The 25,466-nt window shown below is 35.2% G+C and overlaps 1 protein-coding gene across 7 annotated transcripts in view; it reads right to left on the bottom strand.

The window, feature by feature from the left end:
* Positions 1–25,466, bottom strand: part of LOC139122536 (cGMP-dependent protein kinase 1-like) — a 181,844-nt gene that overhangs the window by 58,866 nt on the left and 97,512 nt on the right. The gene's annotated exons all lie outside the window — the stretch shown is intronic.

The raw sequence follows: 25,466 nt of genomic DNA, 5'->3' as shown, positions 1-25,466 counted from the left end.
GACAACTTCACATGTAAAACATGTAAGAAATGCTGGAACGCGGTGAAGTATTTCACAATGTCAAAGAGGCCCGACATCTGACATCGACGTTTGGTACAAGTATTTTGTGATGCTGTAAAATAAAGTCTGTTTCATGCAAGGCATGATGGAAAGTTATCCTTCAGGTCCTATCATGACCATTTGAGACAATAATTCAAGTTTTAAATTGTGGCGGGTTCACAAGGGTACAGCTAGCTCTCTGGATTTAAATCTCATTACATCTCCTGTTTCCCTCGCAGCTTACCAGGCATGTTCCGAAAAAACAACAACAACAACAAAAACAAAGAATAAAAGTAAAATAATATCAATTATTGAATAAAAATGTATCGATCACAACTAGAATATCGACAAAGTACAGAATGAAATACAAAGAGATCCCGGGACAGCATCGGCTACTCGGGTGAACATCGACAGCTAGTTCTGTTTCACAAATCAGAAAACATCAAGTGAGGGCGCTGTTATCGTTGCATCAACGTGTACCATGTCCTGCTTCATTCACACGCACTAACAGGCGGTTATCAAATTTACGGGGTCTCACTAAACTGTAGACTTTCTCATTTTTCGCGGGGTCCCATGTCACTAAATGAGTTGTGTAATGAGTTCTTAACCCAGCAACCATCCAGATGGTTGTTTTTTTTTCACACATATAAGTCCACATATGCCTGAACATGTTCTAGTATTCAAATCATAGACCCTCAAGGCAAGGGTCTATGTTTATATAAATACATGACACAATTATTGTCTGCTTAACGGTAGGCCTAAATGTTCGACACAAATTTCCCTGAATCAAAAGGAATGCTGCATAATTTGCATAGTGTTAAATTCAACATCAACAAATTATATGATATGAAAGAAACTCAACTAAAATCTATTCAATTCTCTCGCAATTAAATCCTCAGCCTGACTGATTCATGCCTTCCGAGTTCCATTTTCGTCTTTGTGGCATTTTGACTCGTACTCCTTCCTACTGAATTTCTTTATTACGATTGTATGATAGGCAGACAAAATCTTGAGTTTGAGTTAAGAGTTGACTTTCGCTCTGCTGGCATGAGAAGCCCAACAAGCAAAGCGCCCTCTCACAGGAAAACAATTACAGTCTTTTGTTTTTATTCTATTTCTTGTCGCCCAATCACAAGGCAAAATTTACTTCGGCACCGAGGCAGTAGGTTTTACCGTTTGCTATGCGTATCGGAGCTTCTTTGGTTTTTCGAAGTCATTCCTGGGTAAAGTCCACATCTGTCAATACTCATCAAATTGTTGATACGGTCTCTTTTTTGAAAATATGTTGTATTTACGGTAAAATGCATCTCACTTACATTTACTCAACCTCTGTAATAAAATCTTATGATTTTTAGAGGGTTTTGCTTTAAACACTGAATAATAAAAATGCATTTAACCATACTGTTATAATGGGATTCACAAACTTATTTGTCCAATAAAGTTAATAGAGAGAATAGAGGCCATCTGGGAAATGAAACTGGTAAATTTGAGATAAACTGCTCTTGTAGTCCAAAACTTTGTTGTTTGGTGAACATTTTTATTCATTGTAGTGAAGGAGAAAGGTTTAACTTTTTAAAACTGTGAACACAAGGAGCAAAAGTTTCCTACATATTAGCAAAAACCATAAGTTCCGTTTTTGACGTGGTGATATTTTAAAATGGTACAGTGACTCAATCAGTGTTAGAAATTTCAATTGTCTAGAAAGTGGACACAACGTTTCATTTCAATCTTGGAATGAACTTTGAAAGATGTAAGACAGTATTAATGTCTTGTAACTCTGCATCGAAAAGTCAGAAACTGCAAAGACACTGGTCTGTCATTTGTTTCAACTTCTATAGCTGCAATGAGTGCTAAACAATCAAACATACAATCAATGGGCATCTAAACTATCCATACAACTTGGAAATTTGGTCAACACTTTTAAACAGATTAACCCTTTTGACACCATGGTTTGACCCAAACCCATTGTTATCAATGGTGATTGTGGACCTATTTATGAAGAAATGGGGTGGACAGGTTATCAAGAGAAAAGATTCTGTAGTTTCAACCATTTTTTTCTACCGTAAGAATACTCTCTTTCGATCTTGAAGTTTAACTTGTACACCCACAGTTTCTTATAAAAAGGTCTAAAGTCACCATTAATTAAGAAAGAGCTTGGGCTAAACTATGTTGGTGAAAGAGAGAATACTTGCATTGATCTACACACTTTCCTTGAAGCACTGAACATCCTCCAGATGGAGGAAAGTCTTCACATAATGTCAATGATCTTATTAAAGCACAACAGGATGTCTGTGAGAGACCCACAGGATGAAATGTTCACTTCAATGAACACGTTCATCAACCAGGACAAGACACTGTCATTGTAGCAAGCCATAATAGAGTATTCCGCTAAGTACTTTGTAATTACCCCCTTGAGAATTATCTCAACCCTGATTGCCAGGAACAAGCCTATACCATCAAGGAGCATCACACTTTTTAAAACGGATGCCAATATATAACACTGATATATTTATACATTTGTTCCATAGAGCTGTATTTCTCATGGCTATGCCTCAAATGCATGCTTTTGTACGGTCATGAAAACTTAATTTTCCGTCGCATACACACCCACATGCAGTTAAGCACCTGCGCCTACACAAGAAAATACAACGATATGGTTACTATGGCAACATGCAAACAACGCAGCTGTGGGACTGCTTGTCTGCGTAGACATTCATTAAATGAAGGTTATTCCCTTCCAAAACATGCAATGAACAAAAAGCGTCACTTCATTGCAGCAATCCCAGATGAATCAGTGTTTCTGCAGGGTTTTTTGCACACTAACGAGCTCATAAGCATTACATTTTCCTGTCGTATGTAATCGTAGAGTTTCTCCCTGTTCAATTCAAGACTCCTACGTTGCCTTGTACTTCTCAGTGTAGTTTTTGCTGGCAGCTATTCATAAGCTCTATCAAGGGCTCTGTAACAGCCAACCATATTCACTGAATTCTGTACTGTATTGCCACTGTAATTTCATTTTTCTCACAGCAGAAATTGTGCATATCGAACTCAAGATACACCATCAAAAATACCAGACTGTAATGCCAGCTCACGTTTAGGTCATGAAAAGAATCCATTCAGATAACTGTCACATAGCCATTCTATGGCACATTACCCCAAGACACTCACCCATCAGACACTCACTTTAGCCCCATCCCTACGCCTAGCCCCACTTCTAAGTCTAGCCCCATCCCTAAGTCTAGCCCCATCCCTTAGTCTAGCCCAATCCTAAGCCTAGCCCCCTCCCTTTAGCCCAGCCCCATCCTTTAGCCTAGTCCCCTTCCCTAAGCCTAGCCCCTTCCCTAAGATCAGCCCCATCCCTAAGCCATGCCCCATCCCTAAGCCCTGGCCCCCTTCCTAAGCCTAGCTCCATGTGGTGAATGGGAATATCCAGGTGGTATTCACTATCCTCACTGTGATGGAAATTTTTAAAATCATGAACACGATCCCTATCTCTAAAATTTTGAGTAACTTTCCTTTAAATAAACAAACAAACAATTTGTAGCCAAGGTTGTATTATCCTTTGTCATCTTTTATTCAATAGTAGAACTATTAGAACACTTATCAAAACTTGGAGTACACACACCTCTTTTATGTCAGCAAATCTATGAAAATAATGCCATAAATTCAACAGCAGGTGAGCAATCTCTGTATTCAGGACATATTTTTGATAAGAACACTTGTTATGTTCCAATGACGTCTTGAAATGATATATTTTATGGTTGAAACTCTAAATGTGCTGAATACAAGAAGATAATTATGTGTTACCATTAGCCCCTTACGAGGATTAAGTTGAGAATACCTCGCACAGGTTTTGAAAATCTACAAAAATTCCCTACAAAGGACGGATCAATTTAATAGCATTCCATTATGAACGATCCGTGAGGCATTCAACATCTCCATTTCAGCTCCAAATCATGAAAATGACTCAAGGAAAGACATCTGGCTGGGCAGCTGGTGAATTTCTCGGTACGGTAAAGCCATTGAGGTTGGTCACCACGCACTTAAGTGAGACTCCTTGGGGCTTAAATTATATACAGCCCTCCTATAGCACTACTGTGTAATCTGTTCATCATTCAAATTTCCATCACGTTGGGTTTACTTCAATGTTACATACATGCTGGTAATGTCTTACCTTCACATTGTAAATAAAATTCAGTCCCTGGAGAAGGTCCAATTATATGCTAGTAAAACTTTACCAAATACAATGTAGGAATGAAAGTCTCTGCCTAGTCAATTATCTGTTATTTATGGTGTATGTCAGGGAAAAAAATGGATGAAACATGTCTGTGATACAAAATACATTTGTGATCAGAAAAAAAGCATTGAATGTGTCTTAAAAGTTACAGCAAAGCATGGGTTCAATCCTGCCTTGTTTGCCAAGTTGAAGTTTTTGTATGTGTGTTCCATAATGAAAGACTCAGTCACAAGTGTATACTCTGTTATGGTCAGAAAACTTGATCTTTCAGTCTGTGAAAGACTGTGTTATATGTATACTGCAGAAAATCAACATTTATAAAATCCCTGATTGGATGAGAACTCCTACAATTCTAAAAGATACATGAACCACTGAATAACTATATGCTTGCTTTTGCTGTTCACATTCAAAGGCGAATCTTAAGTCTCATTAGACAGCACCAAGCATGGCACTGCTCATGGGCCAGTAGCTGTCACTTTTGATGATAATTTTTGAACTTTTTTATTTCAAATATCAATCACAATACAGTATATTATGATACTGTTCAGACTTGACACCAAAGTCCTGTTTGAGTTTGTGAGTTTACCACACATGGTCACTTCATTATGTTACTTATAACAAGTTTCATTCAAAGCTACCCAAAGGAAAGTAATTCATTTCCCAAGTCTAATGAAACTTTTACTCGGTAAATTGGATTTGTCAAATATATTACTCAAGCCATGAGCATCATTTTATGTGATGTGTCACCAGGGAGTATTCTTTAATTCAAAACCAAAAAGACCTTCCTTGCTTTCTTTGTTTGTGGATCTTTACAAAGGCTATCGTCTGAAATTTAATCTACCGGTACTTGTACCGCACATGAATCCCTGTTCTTTGATAATTGCAGCATTATGGGTTGTTGTCTGGAGGAAAACATACGGCAAACTTAACAATATAGTACTCCAAATATCCAGATAAAAACAATATAAAAATGATCTTGTTAGATTGGTATGAGAAGTGTGCACTAACAAGTTGTCGCATATATATAATACACAACAGACAGAGAAACAATGAGAAATTAATTGTCTCAAGGTCATCTATTCATTTTGAGGAATATTATTCTGAGTGAATTGATAATAATACAAATGATAATTTCAATGGGTGTATGATGCAGCTAACCATTAATGTATCTAAGTTTGTGCAATGACCTTTTAAAGGAAGTCCATGCCAATGGTCAAGTATCAAAACCTTGGGAAAAGCAGCAAAAAAACAAAGGTGGTAAGACTTCCTTGAGGAAACTAAAGAATGCACATCCTTAAAGACTGGTTGCTATGGTTTCTGCATACTAATGGTGTCTCCAGATACTTTTATAAGTTTGTGTTGGCGTAAGGTATACCCTGGATGATTGGAATCAAGGGTACAGTGTGTGTACATTAGTGACCTTAACAACTTGCATGGGAATATACTGATCGAGCCAATCCTCTGGACGTCAATACTCAACCCTAGGTACCTATTCATCTGCAGATAATCCAGTGCTGTGACTTACTGTTGTGAACTTTCTCTTTATTTGGGGCAATAGGGTGTTTGATGTGGTAAAGAATTCTCTGATAGACAACTTTTCCTTATACCTAACAAATGTCAAAGGAAACAAGTTACACTGCGGAAAAATTGTACAGACCTACGTTATACGATGGAATAGCTAAACCTTGAGAGAATGGACAGGCTGTGTATCACCTGGCTCAAAAATCTTGTCTTCAATTCTTTTATCATATATTTTATAATGTATGTATGTCCCTGTGAAAATATTGTGCATAGCTGGAAATACATTACATGATAACTGTAAATTTTCAACATTTACTCCAATAAATAAATAATAAATAAATAAGTTAATAAATAATAAACAAGAATGATCTCCTAATGGATGTGTACATTTATTTGGATGTCTCTTTCAGCCATCACTGGGGTTACCTTTATCTGAATGGATTCATATCATATAGTGCTGATTACACTGAAAATCCTATTATGCTGTATTAGAACTTATTCTAATTATTAGAAAACCTGAAATGAACGTTACAAAGAACTGCACTCGTAAATAACGCAACAATACTGCTTTTAGAAAATAGCAGATTCAGCGTAACCGATATTCTGAGCTAACGATACAGAAATGCCTGAGGTTGAATTCTTTCGGTATTTCAAGAAAGATAACATGATCAATACATGTTCTTTTTCACTCTGCCAGTGGCTGTGCATTTGCCTCAGGCAATTTTTCTTTCAACGCTAGCAAACTATAAAAGAAGTTTGAACATTCTAACTGGAATATCATATACATGTACGACTGGATCTTCATAAAACTGACTGTCTGATTTGTGTCTTTTTATGTCATAATCGTCTTTGAAGGTGATGAATGCCACCGGCACAACATGTTCATGTACTGAATAGCCTTCTGTAGTAATCCATAGGGTACAGTACTGTTAGGAGTTCATTTATGAATATAGCTTCTTTTCACTCTGGTGTGGTATTACCTGTGCCAACACATTATACCAAGTCAAGGTCCTTTATAACTTTGTCTGAGTTTTTCAAATATCAGTAAAAACAAAAGGTTGTCATACCACACATAACACTTCCATTAGTATCCGCTGCAGAGATCTAATATGATTATACCGGTACAGGAGACTTTGGTACAAAATTCAATGATCAGCTTTATGATCTGATGGCCACTGATATCTGCACTTGACAGATGATGATTTGTTTTGTTGCTCTAGTGACAGAAACAAACATTGGTCTTTGTCTACATACAACTACAAGTTCATGGACATTCTGTCGGTTGGTGTGGTTCTTTGAGCAATGGAAGAAGAAAAGACAATCACCCAGGCAGTACTCAGCTAGTGTTGATCCAATGCTGACAGCAAAAAGCTTTGTAGTTTCAAACTTTTTCATTTAGGGTAGTTTGCGCCTCGAAAATGAAAGACTTAAACTTTTGCTCAAACTTTACTCAAGGAATCTTTCAACCATTCTATTTCAAAATCAAGAAAAATTTGGAGTCACCGTGCTAGGGAAACAAATAACTAAAGATTTACCGATATTTAAAATTCAGAATGGCTGCCATCCCTGTGTTAACTCTATGGAGAAAATAAAATCTTTGAATTTCGAAAAACTAAGCTCGTAAAATGTTTTTTCACACCTAAAGCTTTAAAATGAACCCCAACAAGTGGTATATCAGAAAAGAATTGTTAAAGTTTTAGAGTCCAAATTTGTGTCCCCGTTGCGTTCTACCGTTAAACATATTTTCTTTAACTCTAACAGGCCAAATGTCCCTCAGAGAAAAATTGTCAGAATTTCAAAATTTTACATTTGGCATGTCTACAGGTTATGTTGACTGATTCTTAAAGCTGTACAGCAAATTAAATTTTAAAACCTTGTATCGGTGAAAGTGGATAAATTAAAATTTCCCCCAGGCAATTAATACAGAGAATGTTGATCATTTCAAATTTCCCAAATTGGTATATACATGTAATAATACTTCTGAATAATTAAAAATGTATGGAGACTTGTAGAGAAAATAAATTATGCAAGTGATGCTGGTGGAATTGGAACAGAGGTAAACATTTCTTGACGGGAATGGCAGTTTGCTGTAGTGTGGAACATGCCAAATTATTTAGAGTTCAGTTTTGTCTGCCGATCAGAATAGATACCACTTTATAAAACAAGTATACCCAACATCACTTCTCTTGGCAGAGATCCACTTATCTTTATTTTACGGATTTAGCAGATTGGATTTTTATGCTTTATTGTGATAGTTTTGCGTTTTTATTGTTTGTGCATTTCTTCAAGACTTAAAGGGACACATCCCCAAGCTGTACCTTTGATGTTATCTTCATTATTTGTATTCTTGAAGACAAGTACAAGTACATTCTCTTTTCCCTGAAGGAACTTGAAATAAAATCATAAACCTTACTAATACAATGCAGTACAGCATGTAATACAAGTGTTGACAAATCATTTCTAGTTTGAACCACAATTCAGTTGAAAAATAATAAAATTTTACTGGTACACAAATACATAACATGTTAAAATGATGTGTTGGAGAGTAAGAAATTGTGGTTTACAAACAGAAAAATGATGGAAAATACAGCAAAAGATACAGCTTATGGACTTTCAGATACATCTTAGGTAAAGGCGACGAATTCGGACGCGCACGCAGCGCTTTAGAACGTTTCTGCGCAGATTCAACTCCAGCCTGCCGCAAATGGGTTATTTTGTAGCGCATGTATTTAACATCACCTGTCATTGTTGAAATTGCGCTTTTACCTAATTTTTGACCCAGTCTCTTAGAAATACATGTGACCTATAGCCTTGTCATATTTTGACCCCCTAGGAAGCTGGTTTTTATTCAATATGAGCGAAAAATTAACATTTCTCTCCCATTTACATGGCGCATATTACCCATTCACCTGGAGATATTGTAAAAAGTAGCGTGGTGACACCCTTTTATTAAAAGTGTAAACTAAATGGTATTATGTCAGGATTTTATTCGCCAAGTTTGGTCAAAATGACACCATTAAAAGCGACAGGAAGAAAGTTCGAAAATTATGTAGTGATATAATTTCGATATCGTCATTTTGTAATCGATACTTGTGTTAAAATTTCTTTACAAACATCATGAAAACTATAAATTCGATAGATATGGATCTTAAGTCTCGGTATTTATTAAAATTAACTCATTTGCTAAGCGTTTAATAATTGCTTTCTTCAGTTTAAGTGAATTATATCATTTTTATTTATTTATAACGACGCTATTTTAACGTCCGTTTCCATGGAAACGAGCGTGGTGACCCCCATTTTTTATTTCATTTTTGCACTTGCAAAACTTCCAAGAATATCTGTGCAAAGTTTCAAGAAAATGACACCACAACTTAATTTTGACGTAATTCGTAGTACTTCACCTTAACTATGGATTTAGAGGGTATGTGATATTGTATTGTAGCTGTTTTATCAGTTATCATTGCCATCATACTGTAACCATACCAACAACAATTTTAACATCAGTAACAGACATTTGATACTTGTCATCTTGGAACATGACATATTTCTGACATGTGTCACTCTACAGTAGTGCACTGATGGTATTTATTGACGATTTTCAATTTTCATGCGACTAAGATGATGGAATTGCTCTGCACTCCAAAAACTATTGTAAAGAGCCATAACAAGTGGTAGGTGGGATTAAAGAATTTTAAAAATTTGAGTCTAAATATCTTTCCCTGAGGTGAATTCTACCATAACTTTTGTTACATATGTTAATATTAGTATTTCTATAAGCTATCTGCTGTGATCTGCTGTGTCTTGATCTTCCAAGGATTGTTCTAATTGCCATAATAGTGATTAAGATAATCAAACGGTTTCTGATTAGAATGTTGAAAATTTTCTTTTGCTAATTGGAGTGAGAATATAAAATACTGCATAAGATAACTAGTCTGATATGCACTGAAGCTGAGAAATGATATTCTCTGGATTTTGCCGGAAATATTCCCTGCACATGTCGACATGATTGTACCATAATTTTTTCTGATAGCGCGGGTGAAATTGCACAGTAAGATAGGAAGGTCCTGACCTGTTTAAGAAAAGTATAGTCAGTAGCTCTGGATGTCACAACGATGCTGAAATTACAAATTTTAAAGGGAAGATTCTTCAAGAAAACAGCTTGTCTCTGTGATTACCCTCAGGGCATACATTTTCTATTTGGCAAATGCATCTTGTATCTGAAAAGCAAGTCACATTCCATTCTCGATTTCATTCCTGTAGCATTTCTCTTGCCTGGCAACGGCCATAATCCACTACACTTTTAAGTGCATGCAGTTAAGATCTCTAGGTAAAATATATGGTAATTTCTTGTAAAAGATTTTAACCTGCTATTTTGTTTTAGGGGTGGACCATTTGATATCTGAGGGGGGTCCTGGAAGATTTTCAAAAAAAGAAGATTTCAAGCCAATGTCAAGTAAAAAATCAGCCAGAGAAGGCTTGACAAAAAACGGGTAGGAAAGTGGGAAAAAATGTACAATGGATCAGGTAAAAATTAATGCTACCTCATCAATCTTCCAGACCCCCCCCCCCCCAGGATATCAAATGGTCCACCCCTTACAATATGCATTGAACTTTCTTAAAAGCTTGTCAGACAAAAGATTTCTGATCAACATTTAAAGATAACCCACCGTTCACAACTCAGTGGAGGTTGATGTCTGCTTCAGTTTATTAAACATTGGCTTGTGGCAACACGTCCCTTATCAAGAGGCAGTACTATCAGGTACTTGGTTGGTCTTTAGAAAAAAATTCATTGAAAGCCGTTTCACTATTTGTGAGAACATACAAGAGCACATTTACGACAGAACTTCAATAACTGTGATTTTCACATAAAACAAAGGAAAAGATTCAATTTGAGAAAAAAAGACAACTTTGAGTATGCATGGTCTGACTGATATTAAATACTTTCCTCTTTACAAATTGGCTGAATAATCGGACAGATCTTTGTATTACAACATAATCTTCTCGGGACATAATTAGCACCATTATTTGAGTTAATAAAAGCTCAAAATTTCCATTCATTAATTGAAATTATTTGAGTGGCTTGCATTCTTCTGAAACTTTTACATTAGAAGTCAGATACAACATCTTGTCTACCATTTGTGCACACAATGAGCAATATCATCTTTATATTAATTGCTTGTTGTACTGTAAAAGGGTACCATTAATATCATGGAACAATTCAATTAATATACCAGTAATAGGTCAAGTAAATTAAGTCATAAATCAAAATTCAATTTGGAGCTTTAGATTACCATCAAATTGGTACATACCGGTATCGGTATGTATCAAATCAGAAAATGAGCTTGTTTATATTTTAGCAACAGGTTATCACAGATTCTTACCACCAAACAATTTTAGTTATTTTGCGGTAAGAAAGGACATGATTCCAGACCCTTAAATTCTTTCTAAGATTATATTGTTGTCCCTTGTCTGTTTGTGATGGGTCGTACATGTATGTCTTTATGGCATTTATAGATACATTATTTGCCCCTCAAAACAGCTGTTGTTGACAATAACTGCCCATTTATTCTGAAGAATCCCATGTACACTGCAGCCAAAAAAAATATAACATGAAAGACACCACACTCAAAATCTTTGTTTACCATGAAGATTTGCAGACATTTCATGATCGTGGCTGTTAATGGTGGTGCTTGATGAAACAGCAAGTGACTGTTTTCATCACGAAGAGAATTTTCTCAAACAACATTTTGTAGATCAGTTGTTATTGTTAGTCACATACTTGTCTCTACCAGTGTTTTGTAAGAGACAGTAGTCATCTTACTGGTAGGGTTTCTTGTGTTTGTTTATGTTATGGGAGGGGGGGCAAAAAGTACTGTTCCACCTTCCAAAAAATATATTACCCTTTTGTTCCCAATCTTCAGTAAAAAAATACTGTATAAATGTTGGTAATTCTTCACAATGTCATCTGCCATAACAGCTAGGTCACAAGTTCAAATCCTACATAAATCACAGTGTTACATATGATGTAATTGGAGGGGGTTTTGTGAGATAAACAAGAGCCCATCACTATCAAAGAGCTAGCTGCTAATATATTACTCAATTACACCACTATAGAGTACTTTTAATTTGAAGTAGTGTCTCTTCAATTACCATGACGATGTCGACTGAAGTCATCAAGGCTGAGTGGTCAGAGAGACAGTATGTTGCTGCTGGCTTTGAAATATAATACCTCTTAGAAGATGTAGAACAAACCATGGTTTTCTCCCTATATTGGACATGCCATTTGTCTCAATGTAAAGCCTGCAGGCAACTGCAGCATTATATGTCTGTGACTCAACAGTTAAAGATAGTTGCTTGGTCACAAATCTTAAACCACGAAACCACATCGCTAAGACTTATTTTCAAACGTAAATCATCAGCTTATATTGATGTTGTTTCAAATTTTAATTTATTTTACTATCATTCGGTAAGAACACGAACTAAACTACATCAACAAACCTCTATGCTATAAATATAATTCACTTTGTAAAGTAAAATAATGAAAATGTATACTGTAATAGCATATGCTATAAACTTGGTATGAGATAGTTGTAAATAAACAGCCCTTGTTGCATTTTACGACCTGACAGGAAGCTAGCCGAATGACAAAGGTGGCCTATACTGAATGTCCTGCAGTAAAATATTGCAGAGTCATATCAATTTTTTTTTCACAAAGAAATCCAGGGTATATTTCACCTTCAAATGAAGAAAATGGTTTTTGAGTGAAGCTACCATGCATTCACTTTTATATTTATCACTATATGCATTTTGAATAGACCCCAACATCAATATGTTTAAGTGCATTTAAAAAAACGCTCCTTTCCAACTGCCGTAATATTGCAGTTTATATTTAGCATATGGTTCAACAGTCTTGCAAATGCCCTGACTAGAAGTATGAATAGTGTAAGTTGCTTTTGCATCGCCAGGTTTTCTTCTTCTTAAATAGCAAACTATTAGGAGGAATTTTTTCACAAGACTTTTTTTAAATCATGATATGATTAATGTTAAAGGTGATTTTTTGGATGACAAATTCAAAAACAAATATATTAGGAAAAGTACACTGATAAAAAGCCAAAAATGATGAGTACCAAGTTGCAGCAGGTACAAAGGTGTACACATATAACACACAAAGGGCACTGTTTTACATCAATGCAGATGCTATTATTCTATAAGTGTGATGATACCACTGATATCTGCAACCAGCACATGTTAACTCAACAACACTTATAGCCATTATCAAACCTTGAGCATTATATTTACAAAAAGATGACACGAAACATTTATTGATTCCCAGTGCCATATATATCAGCCATTTTGTCATTGCCAACAAGCCAGTCACATTTGACAATGACCTGCTTTTCTATGTGATATTTGAAATGTTATGTGTACTCAGTAAGAGGGCCTATTAAATACAGCTGACTGCCTCTTCTAACATTATAACATGTGTTTCAGAATACCCTGTTGCAGTTCTTCTCAGGGACACTGCCAATCTCAGACAATATTGATTCCTTCAAGTCTTCTTAAATGGTTATTGTGGCTCCTATTCAACCAATGAAAGCTGATTACGATGTGATCACACTCATAATTGCCACCATATTAAGGATTTGGAAATGTCTACAGTAACTATACTTTCAACATTTACTGACAGTCTTAGTCACATCTATTAAAATTTTTTTGTTGTTGAAATATTAACACAATGATCAAATCAAAAAATTAAAAGACGTCATGATGGCGCTGATACAATATTGATTTGCAAAAGAAATTAAAAGAGTGATATCATATGAGGCAATCAACGTAAGGATTATCATAATATATCTATGATATGCTTTATACACAGAGTATGTATTTTAGAACTTACGGGATTACTAAGTGTGAGAGAAATAATTGCTGTCTGGTCTACAGGCAATTAGATTGTCTGCTGTCTGGCTTTGTCCCCCAACAAGTTAGTTAGCTTTAGTAATTGTCTGGTGTATACATCATGCTGGCATTATACAATGCACTGCAGGGTGAATTGAGTCTGTCTCCACTGTAAGGTGAGATGTGTCCTCATTAATTGTAATAACACGGACTTAAAAAGCTTGAACTTTGCTATGAAACAATTGAAGCAATAGTATTTAATCAAACCTATCTTTTGAATATTACTGCGGTGAAGAATTATTTTTAATTTTTAAATGAATATTTTACATATTTATTGCATGACTGGGGCACATATTCCAGTATAATGCTGCACATTACTTACATAATTTTTTTGCTAAAAAATTGTTTTTGCACAAATTGTTTTGCATAGTTGTAAAAGTGGTGGTACATTGGCATAAAAAAAGTAATATTTTGATATTACGAGCCATTCAAATATTGCCATTATATTGTGTTTGGACAAATAGCAAATGGTAGATTAATACAAAGTTGACACAGCAGAAGCTGTAACAGCTGCAATAAAAACAGCTATGTGGCAGCTTAGAATTGAGTTGCCATCATACAGAGACTATATTCGTAGTATTTTCACAACGACTCACTATAACACTGCTGTAGCTGCAGTACAGTGGCTGCAAATGATACATTTTGAGAACTATAAAAAAACCTAACTTTTACAATACATATACTATATAGATTGACTGAGCTGCAAAAAGTTCTAGAATGACGGTATATCATATTGTTTTCCTTTAGGGTCGACATCAAGTTTTGTAACCTACATGCAACCACTAGGAGCATCGACCAAAGGTATATGGATGCATTTTTACGGAAGTGAACTGATAACTATACAAAAAGAGCATGCAATTGACATAATTATCTGAAACTGGGAAATTATAGGAATTAAAGATCCATTTTAAGCTATTAGATTTGGACTCTATTTGCACACATTTGCGACAAAAAGAATGGTAAACTTTGTAACATGATTACTTCACAATCTCAACAATACAATGAGTGTGTGTGTGTGTGTGTGTGTGTGTGTGTATATATATATATATATATATATATATATATATATATATATATATATATATATATATTTTTTTTTTTTTTTTTTTTTTTTTGTATATTTTTTTTTTTCATCTCACAACAACAATATGAACCAGAAGCACACAGATTTATTTGATACAGGTGTCTAAAATATGTGCTATAAAATAGATGGCAAGACTGATAAACACTGTGCTTTAATTGCTAGGCTCCAGTGCAATTCAACACTATCCAGAGGGATATATGGCTGTATTTCTTCATCACAAAAGGCACCCTCAGACAAACACCAATTAAATAACATAAGAGAGATGGACCCAGTGTGCTGCAGGTTTGTTATAAAGACTGCAACAAATGATAAGACTGCAACAATGAAGTACCCTTCACTATACCTAAGTTTGTAATACAGTCCAGAAAGTGAATATAACATAACTAATAGTGATTATTTTTTTTAATACTCCTCAATTTCAGCTTGTCATGTTTTCCCCCATGTCTATCATGCAGAATTTCAACCGTGGACTGCTAATTGGTATGAACTAATAAAAGGAACATTCAATTAGCAACCAAATCTGCAAGAAAACTGCCTAGATAATAGAAAAATAGCCAAGAGGCATATCAGTGTGACGTAGGAATATTGTTATGACATGATTTTATTGTAGCACTAGGCTTACTGAATCAAGGCCTATATTGGCAGTTCTTTTTGGTTCATATAGACATGCAGCTTGTTGCACACATTTGCTAAAATGACAAAGTTGTGGATTAAACTTCTCAACAGTAACGATACACATAACATAAACGCAATGCACTCGACCTGCAGCCTACAGACCAGCTGAATAATGATACATTTCAAACATTTTGTTTTCGGGATCTACGAAACAAGAGAGTGACTATTAAAAAAAGAGTAAAAAAATTGAAAATATCATTCAAACTTACAGACTATGGTATACCTCCGGTCAGCAAGATGAAAGTATTACCGTAGCCACAGATGAATTAAATTGCCTAGACTTTCCAAATTTGGATGCTAGAGGGCACCATGCTCATGCAAAAATGAAAGTATTGTATTGATCCTCATACCTGACCATTGCAACTGTTAGAAGACTAAATTAGTATGCAGTTCAACTGAATGGTGGACATAGAGTGGGGTCTCAAATTTTGCATTAATTGTCAGGATGGACCAATGAAAGTGGGAAACAGTGCTACATTAAACATAAAACATCGTGTTGAATTTAATAATAAAACTGTTCACAAAACAAAAGTCTAGCCAGTCTATCCCATACATGGAGTACATTTTAGAAGGATTTTTAACTCAATATTCTTTTTTTCAGTGTTTGGCAAAAATATCCCTCAAGTAAAATATAGTTAAGAGAGGAAAATTCATAAAAATATAGACACTGATATAACCATTCATGGCCAGACACTGTGACTATTCCTTTAGCTGAAAATACAATAAAATGGGTTTTAATTTCATTAAAAAATCAATTTTTTATTTTCCCTCGTGTAATCTTTATCATACTGGATACATGCATACAAAATAATTAAAAACCAATATTAGAAGACTTTTAATAAACTGCAACCATACGAGTACAAACATTTTTAAATAAAAATTTCCTGCTGATGATTTTTCCAACATTTTTTCGTTTCAAGTTTCACTTAGTCTAACACTTTATGGAAATTTATAAACATTCAAGTTGATGTTTTTATGTCATACAAAAAAAGCATGAACGATAATGTTTCAGAGGCATTGTTCTTCATAGTTTGAGATACTATAAATGATATGAGAAAATATGTTATCGATATCACCATTCTCTTTTGAACATCGAAGCAGTCAATTTTTTCCACTAACTGCCTTTGGAGTCAAATTAAACAAGACATCCTTAAAGTTGATTTAAAGGTATTATGTGCCTCAACAGTGAAACATACTTTTTCTCAAACTTTCCTTAAGAAATTTTCAAGCATTCTCTTGAAAATTTCAGAATAAACATCAGGGGTCACAATGCAAATTTCAGTACCAGAAATACAAATTACCTTAAATTTACAATATGTGAAATTCAAAATGGACATCAACCCTGCATGTATTAACTCTATGGGGGAAAAGTTAAATTTCTGACTTTCAGGAACATAAGGGCGATGAAAATTTCAAAATTAGCCCACTCACATGATAGATCAGATAATATTGAAAAACTGAATTTTAATTTGGTAAATGTAAGGTAATTTGTTTCTCGAATACCAAACTTTGCAAGGTGACCTGGTGTTTTTTACTCTTAATTGGTGACAGAATGATTGAAAGTTTCATTGAGGAAAGTGTAAGCGGTAGTTTATGTCAATTTCAGACACATACTAACTTCCTGGGACAATACTATGACACTATTACATAGCAAACCATATTGTTTATGCATTAATGTTCTATCAAACTGAAGACTACCTTGCCGATATTACAAGTTTAGCTGTGCAATATTACAGGTTTACAAAAGAGAGAAATTACTGCTCAGGCCTTTTCATAAGAAAGCAAGTCAAAGTTAAAAATGACCTAAACTTTCCTTCATCCTATGTGGTGAGTTGATCATCAGTGAGACAGATATAATGACCATCGCAACGTTATCTTCCATGTTAGTTTTTTTCATTGATTTCCCAAGAGTGGCAATCAAATGGCATTAAAGATCAACTATCTTTAGATTACATTAGCCTGAAGGATCATTGTCATAGTAGAGGCATCACAGAGGTTTAACAACACGTCTCAGAATGGTCACTTGATCTCAGGTACATAACAAAGATGCAATATCAAAGTCAACGTTTTGAAAATAGCATCAAGGACACTGTGCTCACCTTTAATCAGATGTTGTCGGTCAAAATGAACATAATGCCAATTATATGTAGTTTTGGGCTGTTCATGGTTTCTTCAAACCATGATGAACAATCTGGGCAGTGCTAGCAATGCCAAACCTACATGATAATGGTAATCACCAAACTGATTTTAAGTTGTTCAACAAGGATGGCAGAGTCATCAAGCCAATACTCTGTCATCAAGTCAATGGGAAGATATCCAACACAAATCTATGTGTATTGTATGACCTAGCAAACCAAATCTCCAAATCAAAGAAGGAATTTGTGTAATCATTAAAAAAAACATAATTCCAGATATCAGCTAAAAAGTGACCAATGCACATCAAAGTCTACCTAAGGTACTTGCACACCAATCATCCAAACAATCTGACCGGTAGTTATTGAGTTTTATCAATTTTACATTTCTTTCTCTTCATTGTCATATTATTGGTAAACAATATCACTTCATCTGAACAGTTTTCCATCAATAGTTCGGCATGCATCTACATACCAAATAAAAATACAAAGGTGCAAATATGCAGCTGGTCTAAAGCTTTTTCAATTGGACCAGGGAATTATAAGAATGAGATATTTGGAATTATTACAATTTGAAGAAACTCAACAAAGGTTATCACTTGTAACCTGCATATCAGACTAAATGTAATCAGACAAGCGATTTCACAGGAAAAGATTTTTTTTAACCAAAAAAATGGGAAAAACTGCCCCAAAAATACAAATATGCAAATTTCACCACAATTTGTAACCACCTTTACGTAAAGATACCTTCAAACAAAGTTTCAACCCAATCTGGCCAGAGTTACAGAGTTTTTAGCAATTTGCAAGATTTTCCTTTTTTTACCTCATTTGCATATTTCTAACACTGACATAATCATTTGAACAAATTCACATCTTCACCCCTGGGTGCACCTGTACTAAGATGGTGGGTGCTGTGACTTTCAAATTTTTTATTTCGATGGACACACATATACACATACACAAACATACAAACAAACAGACAGACGCCGCTGATTGACCATATAAGCTTGAGCTGTCTTGGGTGTACTTATACCAAATATGAGCTAAAAATGATTTTATTCATTAAGAAACTGTGGAGTGTATTTAAATTAATCCTTCAGTTATCTTCACTATGCAGAAACAGTAAATACATTTTCAACCCGCACACATTACGCACTGCTTTGTGAACAAGTTTTCTGTTTTTCTGAAATTCAACCATGTGTTTGTAATTTTGAGATGTTTCATCCGAGTTTCATGTTTTCCAAAGGTCACACTTAGCTATACAAATTCTATGAAAATAACATGGTTTTACAAGCAGTCAAATACACAAACGAATTTAATACCACAGGAATCTCTATCTCCTACTTGTAAATTTTGATTGTACTTCAGACATTGTCAGATTTGTGTCTGTGTGGAATTAAAAGTCATCACCTCATCAAAGAGTTTGATTGATGACATGGCAAAATGCCATGGTTATTGAACTGCCTTTTCCAATCCAATTTTGCACCAAGCTATCAAACAGTAAAAAGTATCACACTGCGAGATTAAAAATCTCTCAATCAGCGAAAAGGTAATATCTACATTTTATGGATTTCATGGAACCTGGCAGATGATATACATGAATTAGTCCACAAGGCCAACATCTGTGTATGACATTTTTCCAGGATAAGCTACATTCCTGGTGGAATAAATCACACCTGGAAGCAAGCCTTTCAAATCCAGAAACTGCCATAAATCTAGGAAAGACAAATCAAGTATTCCCAGTAGTAAGTAATTTGTTCTCAATATCAAAATGTTTAGTCAGTCCTGTAGGATGTGATGACCATCTTGTAATTATACTGCCTGGGTCTGTTATTGGTACTTCGATGAAACTACATCTTATCTTATTGAATGCAAACTGTGATAATTTTGAGTTCAACGAAAAGTATTTTTGCCTGCATAACAATTCTTCATATGCTTGAGGCAAATACTTTTTGAGAAAAAGTTGTTCAATAACATTTGACGAAATATTGTCCCATGAGAGTTGATAAAATATGTTTACTCCGCTTCAAATACACACTTCAAGCAAATGGTTGTGGTATCAGTGTATAATTACTCTGGCTCCATGATTCCAATTCCCAGGTACTTGATTAGCATCTACTGGAACTTTGGGGTGAAACTGTAGGTGTGTTACGACAGACTCTTATACCAGTACAGTAAAATAAAGATGTTTTGCAGTATAGGCACTGGAGAAATGTTTTACACTAACATATTTTTAATCTCTTTTGTAGTTGCATGACCATTCGCTTTTTGAACATTTTTTGTAAATTACATATGCTTTTATAGTTCTATAGGCCTAGAGCCTGAAATAAATAAATAATAGCTAAATAAATAAATAAATAAATAAATAAACAAATATATAAATAAATAAATAAATGAATAAATAAAATAAAATAGAATATAGACCCAGGGTCTACGTACTATAGATAATAAATAAATAAACATATATAAATAAATAAATAAATAAACAAACAAATAAGTAATAAATAAATATGTAAATATAAAATAAAAAAAATAGTACATAGAACCACAGTCCACAACCCTATCAAAATACAGTCTCAAATATCAGCATTTTTGTCACCATACTTTTTTGGTGAACATGTTATGTAGACATAGAAGATCTGAAGAAATGGTGAAATAATAATATTGTTAACTTTACCTATCTGTGCCCCACTCAGAGTATCAAATGTAGGTTTTTCTTTGCAAGTTGATGTGCATGATTGCAGTTTGAAATTCAACACTCTACCGGCACATGTTGGGATCAACAAAATCTGATATGTTAGTATCTCAAGTCAAACGCTATGTTGTATACCATACAATAATTTATGCAAAATGACAAATAAAATTACATCTGAGTTTGTTATTATAATCTTATAATTCCATCAAATTCCTCCAACTACTAATAACTTTCATGTTCGAATCAGTTAGGCATAACACTATATGCGTTTACATCACTGACATTACAGACAGGTACTATTTGTCCTGGACACTTTTAGGTTTTTTAACATCATAAAATGTACTGGTACGCAATACAGTCAACAAGTAGCGCCGGCACTTTAATAAATAACTTTCACAGGTACATTTAATAATGGCACAGGTACATTTGTAAATGGCACTTTAATAAATAACTTTCATAGCTATACTGTATCTCTCATTGTGATCCCTGGTAAGATCCCTAGCTGTACATGATTCTTGGGATAGATTTTGCTTTCTAACTAGGGGTGTTCTTAAACACAGAATCAATATGTACTTTTAAAGTGAGAGGTGCCTGCAAACTTGAGTTTACAAATAATTTAGCAAGGTGCACCATGACCTGAAAATATGGATGTCAATGTCATCAACACTACAGACATACATACTTGCTAATGAGTTACATTAATTGAACTTGGAATTAAAAAGTCAAATAATCTGAGGCCTTCTACCGTATATTTATCAATGCACATCTTCAGAAAAGTCCATGTTTTTTGTTATAAGCTAATTGCTAAAAGCAATTAAAACTGTCCTTAAAATAAGTTTTCATTTGATATATGAAATAAATAAATAAATAAATGAAAGAAGTATATTTTCAAGTATATTTGTTCCAAAACTCACAATTGACATTCAAAATAATACATAAAAAGACAAAAGTTACAGCTATTTGGGCCTTTTACTAGTGATGTTGATACCAAAATGTAGACGCGGTAACTTGGGCACTAGGTTGATACTGCGGTATTTGAACTATCTGTCCTCCAGTGCTGGTACTTGTCTGTACTGTAACCCTTCATAAAAACTTACTGAGTGATTTCTGACTCTCTTGAAGAGACAATAGTACCAGTATATTTTGAAAGTATGCAAAAAGGTACATCAAATAACTGCAAACAAATTAGCCTTCAATCTACATGTAATGTTCATATGATATTTATCTTGTATTTTTCGATTTATCAATAATTAAACCTAGGTGAAATACTCAATAGCCAACATACACTGGTTTCTAAAGAGATTTAAGATGTTTTGTATCATGGCTATCTGAAGTCCTTTCGCTGAACATGGAAAACACATTGTTTAAATGATATGATGATTTTGTTGTGATTACCGCTAATATTTAAAATATTGTATAATTATCAAAAATGTCTGAAAAGTTTACTTAAAAGGTTAAAATCTTTCTGAAGTCGAAAAGGTAAAATCTATTTCCAGCCAGCTGAAAAGTACAGTATGTATTTTACAGGCTAAAATACCACTGGCTAAAAATACTTGCTTAAATTTTTTTATTTCGGAAAAACCAATTTCCCTTCATCTATTTCCATTTCCATCAACCAAAAATCTTTTTGAAAAAGGCATCGTTGATGACACAGTCCCCGCTTGTCCATTTTGTTATAATCTTTGGTGTCTAGGTAGCTGTGGTCTTGGTCGCTGTGGAATGACATTGATGCAAGGGGTGCATCAGGCCTGTGACTTGCATAATAAAGTAATCTAGGAACGTTCAATAATGACTCATCTTTGCGGTAATGACCACTGAAGGAACTTTTGATTACATCACACATAACGATGCCCTCACTGCCTCTAGTGTCATGACGGCACATACTATACACATGGTTTGGTGGAATTTTCGAAATGCTATGGGATCGGGTATGTTGTTGTAATCAGCCATCAGCCATTTCGAATCATATAATGAAACAAATTAATGTGCACAAGAATGCAGCCATAGTATTTTATCTTCGTATCACGTTTGAACAAAATCAGTCTATCGAGAGACAGTGACCTATGTTTATGTTTCAAAGACATAAAAAAATCAAACCAAAATTGAAATCAAATGGCTGTCTATTGACCATATGGATCATAGCACAAAATTAGTAGACATGCATATGTATGCCATAGTACTTTATCTTTGTACCATGTCACAACAACATTGGTTAAGGAATATTTGCATATGATTAAGCCTCAAAAACATGAAAAAATCCAAAAATGACCATCGGGCAGCGATATTCGAAAAAAATGACAATCTGGCAGCCATATTGGAACATGTCACGAAGTAAATTGACATATTGTATGCCATAGTGCTTGATCTTTGTGCCAAGTTTGGACAAAATGGGTGTAATGACCTTTGAATTACGCTTCAAAGACATGCAAAATTCCAACAAAATGGCAGTTCTGCAGCCATATTGGATCCTATCACAAGGTTAATTGATACATGCATAAGCATGCCATAGTACGTGCTTTGAATTTGTGCCAAGTTTGAACAAAATCGGTTCAAGGATGTTTGAGTTACGGTTCAAAGACATTAAATAATCGCAAAAAAATGGCGCCTGTCAGCCATATTGGATCATTTCACAAAATAAATCGGTGTTCATATGAAGGGCATACTGTTTTGCTTTGTGCCAAATTTGAACAGAATCAGTTCAAGGATGTCTGAGTTATGGTCTAAAGACATGAAAAATCGCAACAAAATGGCCGCCTCACGCCCATATCGGATCATATCGCAATATAATTTGACATGCATATGTAGGCCATAGTGTTTTGCCTTTGTGCCTAGTTTGAACAGAATCGGTTCGAGGATGTTTGAGTTATGGTTCAAAGACACGAAAAATCGCAAACAAAATGGCCGCCTCGCGGCCATATTGGATCGTATCGTGAACTTATTTGACATGCACATGTAGGCAATAGTGTTATGCCTTTGTGCGAAGTTTGAACAGAATCTGTTCAAGGATGTCTGAGTTATGGTCCAAACACATGAAAAATCGCAACAAAATGGCCGCCTCGCGCCCATATTGAATCATATCGCAAAATATTTGACATGGATATGAAAGCCGTAGTGTTATGCCTTTGTGCCAAGTTTGAACAGAATCTGCTCAAGGATGTCTGAGTTATGGTCAAAAGACATGAAAAATCGCAACAAAATGGCCGCCTCGCGGCCAAATTCGATCGTATCACAAAATAAATCGACGTGCATCTGTAGGTCATAGTGCTATGCCTTTGTGCCAAGTTTGAACGAAATTGGTTCAGCAGTGTCTGAGAAACTGTTGATGACGACGGACGGACGGACGGACGGACGGACGGACGGACGGACGGACGCACAGACGGGACCCAATCTATAAGTCCCCGCCGGACTTCGTCCGCGGGGACTAAAAGGCACTAGGTGGCATGTTGTTACTGACAGGAGCCTTGGGAAGCATGTAAGTTCACAGAATCTGTACTATGATACCCTTCATGGTGAAGAAAAAAAATTTATGGGAAAGCGGCTGGCCAAAATTAGTGAACTGCCTGTCAGTGTTTACCTAACAATGAAGAAACCAATCTATGCTTGGTTCTAGTTTTGAACAAGTCATCGTTGATGACACAGTCCCCACTTGTTAATTGGTACTTTGATTACATGTCCTCAGAGAGAATAGAGTCCTCTTCTTTAGGTCTGTGATAAAAATACTTTTGAATAAATTCGCTTGATACATGTCTGAGTTGTAGTTCAGGACATGAAAAAATCGTAATAAAATGGCCACATGTCGGCCATATTGGATCGTATCACAAAACAAATCGATGTGCATATGTATGACATAGGTCAATGTCCTTGTACCAAGTTTGAAATAAAATCCGTTGAGATATGCCTGAGTTATGGCTCTGTACATGAAAAAATCGTAACAAAATGGCCGCAAGGCAGCCATATTGGATCGTATCACATGAAAATTTACGTGCATATCTATGACATTGGTCAATGTCCTTGTACCAACTTTGAATAAAATCAGTTGAAACATGCCTGAGTAATGGCTCTGTACATGAAAAAATCGTAATAAAATGGCCACCTGGCGGCCATATTGAATCGTATCACAAAATAAATCAATGTGAATATGTATGACATAGGTCAATGTCCTTGTACAAAGTTTGAATAAAATCGGTTGAGATATGCCTGAATTATGGCTCTGTACATGAAAAAATCGTAACAAAATGGCCGCCTGGCGGCCATATTGGATCGTATCACAAAACAAATTGATGTGCATATCTATGACATTGGTCAATGTCCTTGTACCAGCTTTGAATAAAATCAGTTGAAACATGTCTGAGTTATGGCTCTGTACATGAAAAAATCATAATAAAATGGCCGCCTGGCAGCCATATTGGATCGTATCAAAAAACAAATTGACGTGCATCTGTATGACATATGAAGTAATCCTTGTACCAAGTTTGAATGAAATCGCTCCAGGCATCTCTGAGATATCTGCGTGAAGGGACGGACGGACGCACGCACGCACGCACGCACGCACGCACACACGCACGGACATGACCAAACCTATAAGTCCCCCCGGACGGTGTCCGTGGGGACTAGTTTTGAACAACTTGATGCGTGAAAGCCAAAACTAAAGCTCCCCTACTAAACAGCTCAATTTCAACCACATGCCAGTATTTTTCTTACGATAAATTGGCAATATCAGTATAAATCACCAATGAAAACATTTGTCATGCATATCTTGCATTGAAATTGCCAGCTATGGACCATTATCCAACAACTCCCCTTCGGTAAAATATTTTAATATCTTTTTGGATATTGCATCACAAGTAAAATGGCTCTGATGTGCTGAATGTAGCTGCAAGCAGTTTGTCTATGATATGTACATTATTTACATGTGACAATATGGTACACAGTAATGCAACGAGAAAAATTTACAATAAAGCTTTTTTTTTTTGTGAGAGTGATTTCATGAAAATGCCAGATATTGGCAAAACTGTTTACGCCGTGGGAATTCATTTTCATATGCCTGAAAATTTTAAGTTGAGCTGAAATCCACAGGCACATAACATTTGACTTTTAAGTCTGCATGTGATATGTGACTTTTAATGT

Source organism: Ptychodera flava, chromosome 22 (assembly GCF_041260155.1).
Source record: "Ptychodera flava strain L36383 chromosome 22, AS_Pfla_20210202, whole genome shotgun sequence".
NCBI classification, from domain to species: Eukaryota; Metazoa; Hemichordata; class Enteropneusta; family Ptychoderidae; genus Ptychodera; species Ptychodera flava.
This window is presented reverse-complemented; position numbering and strand designations above follow the sequence as displayed.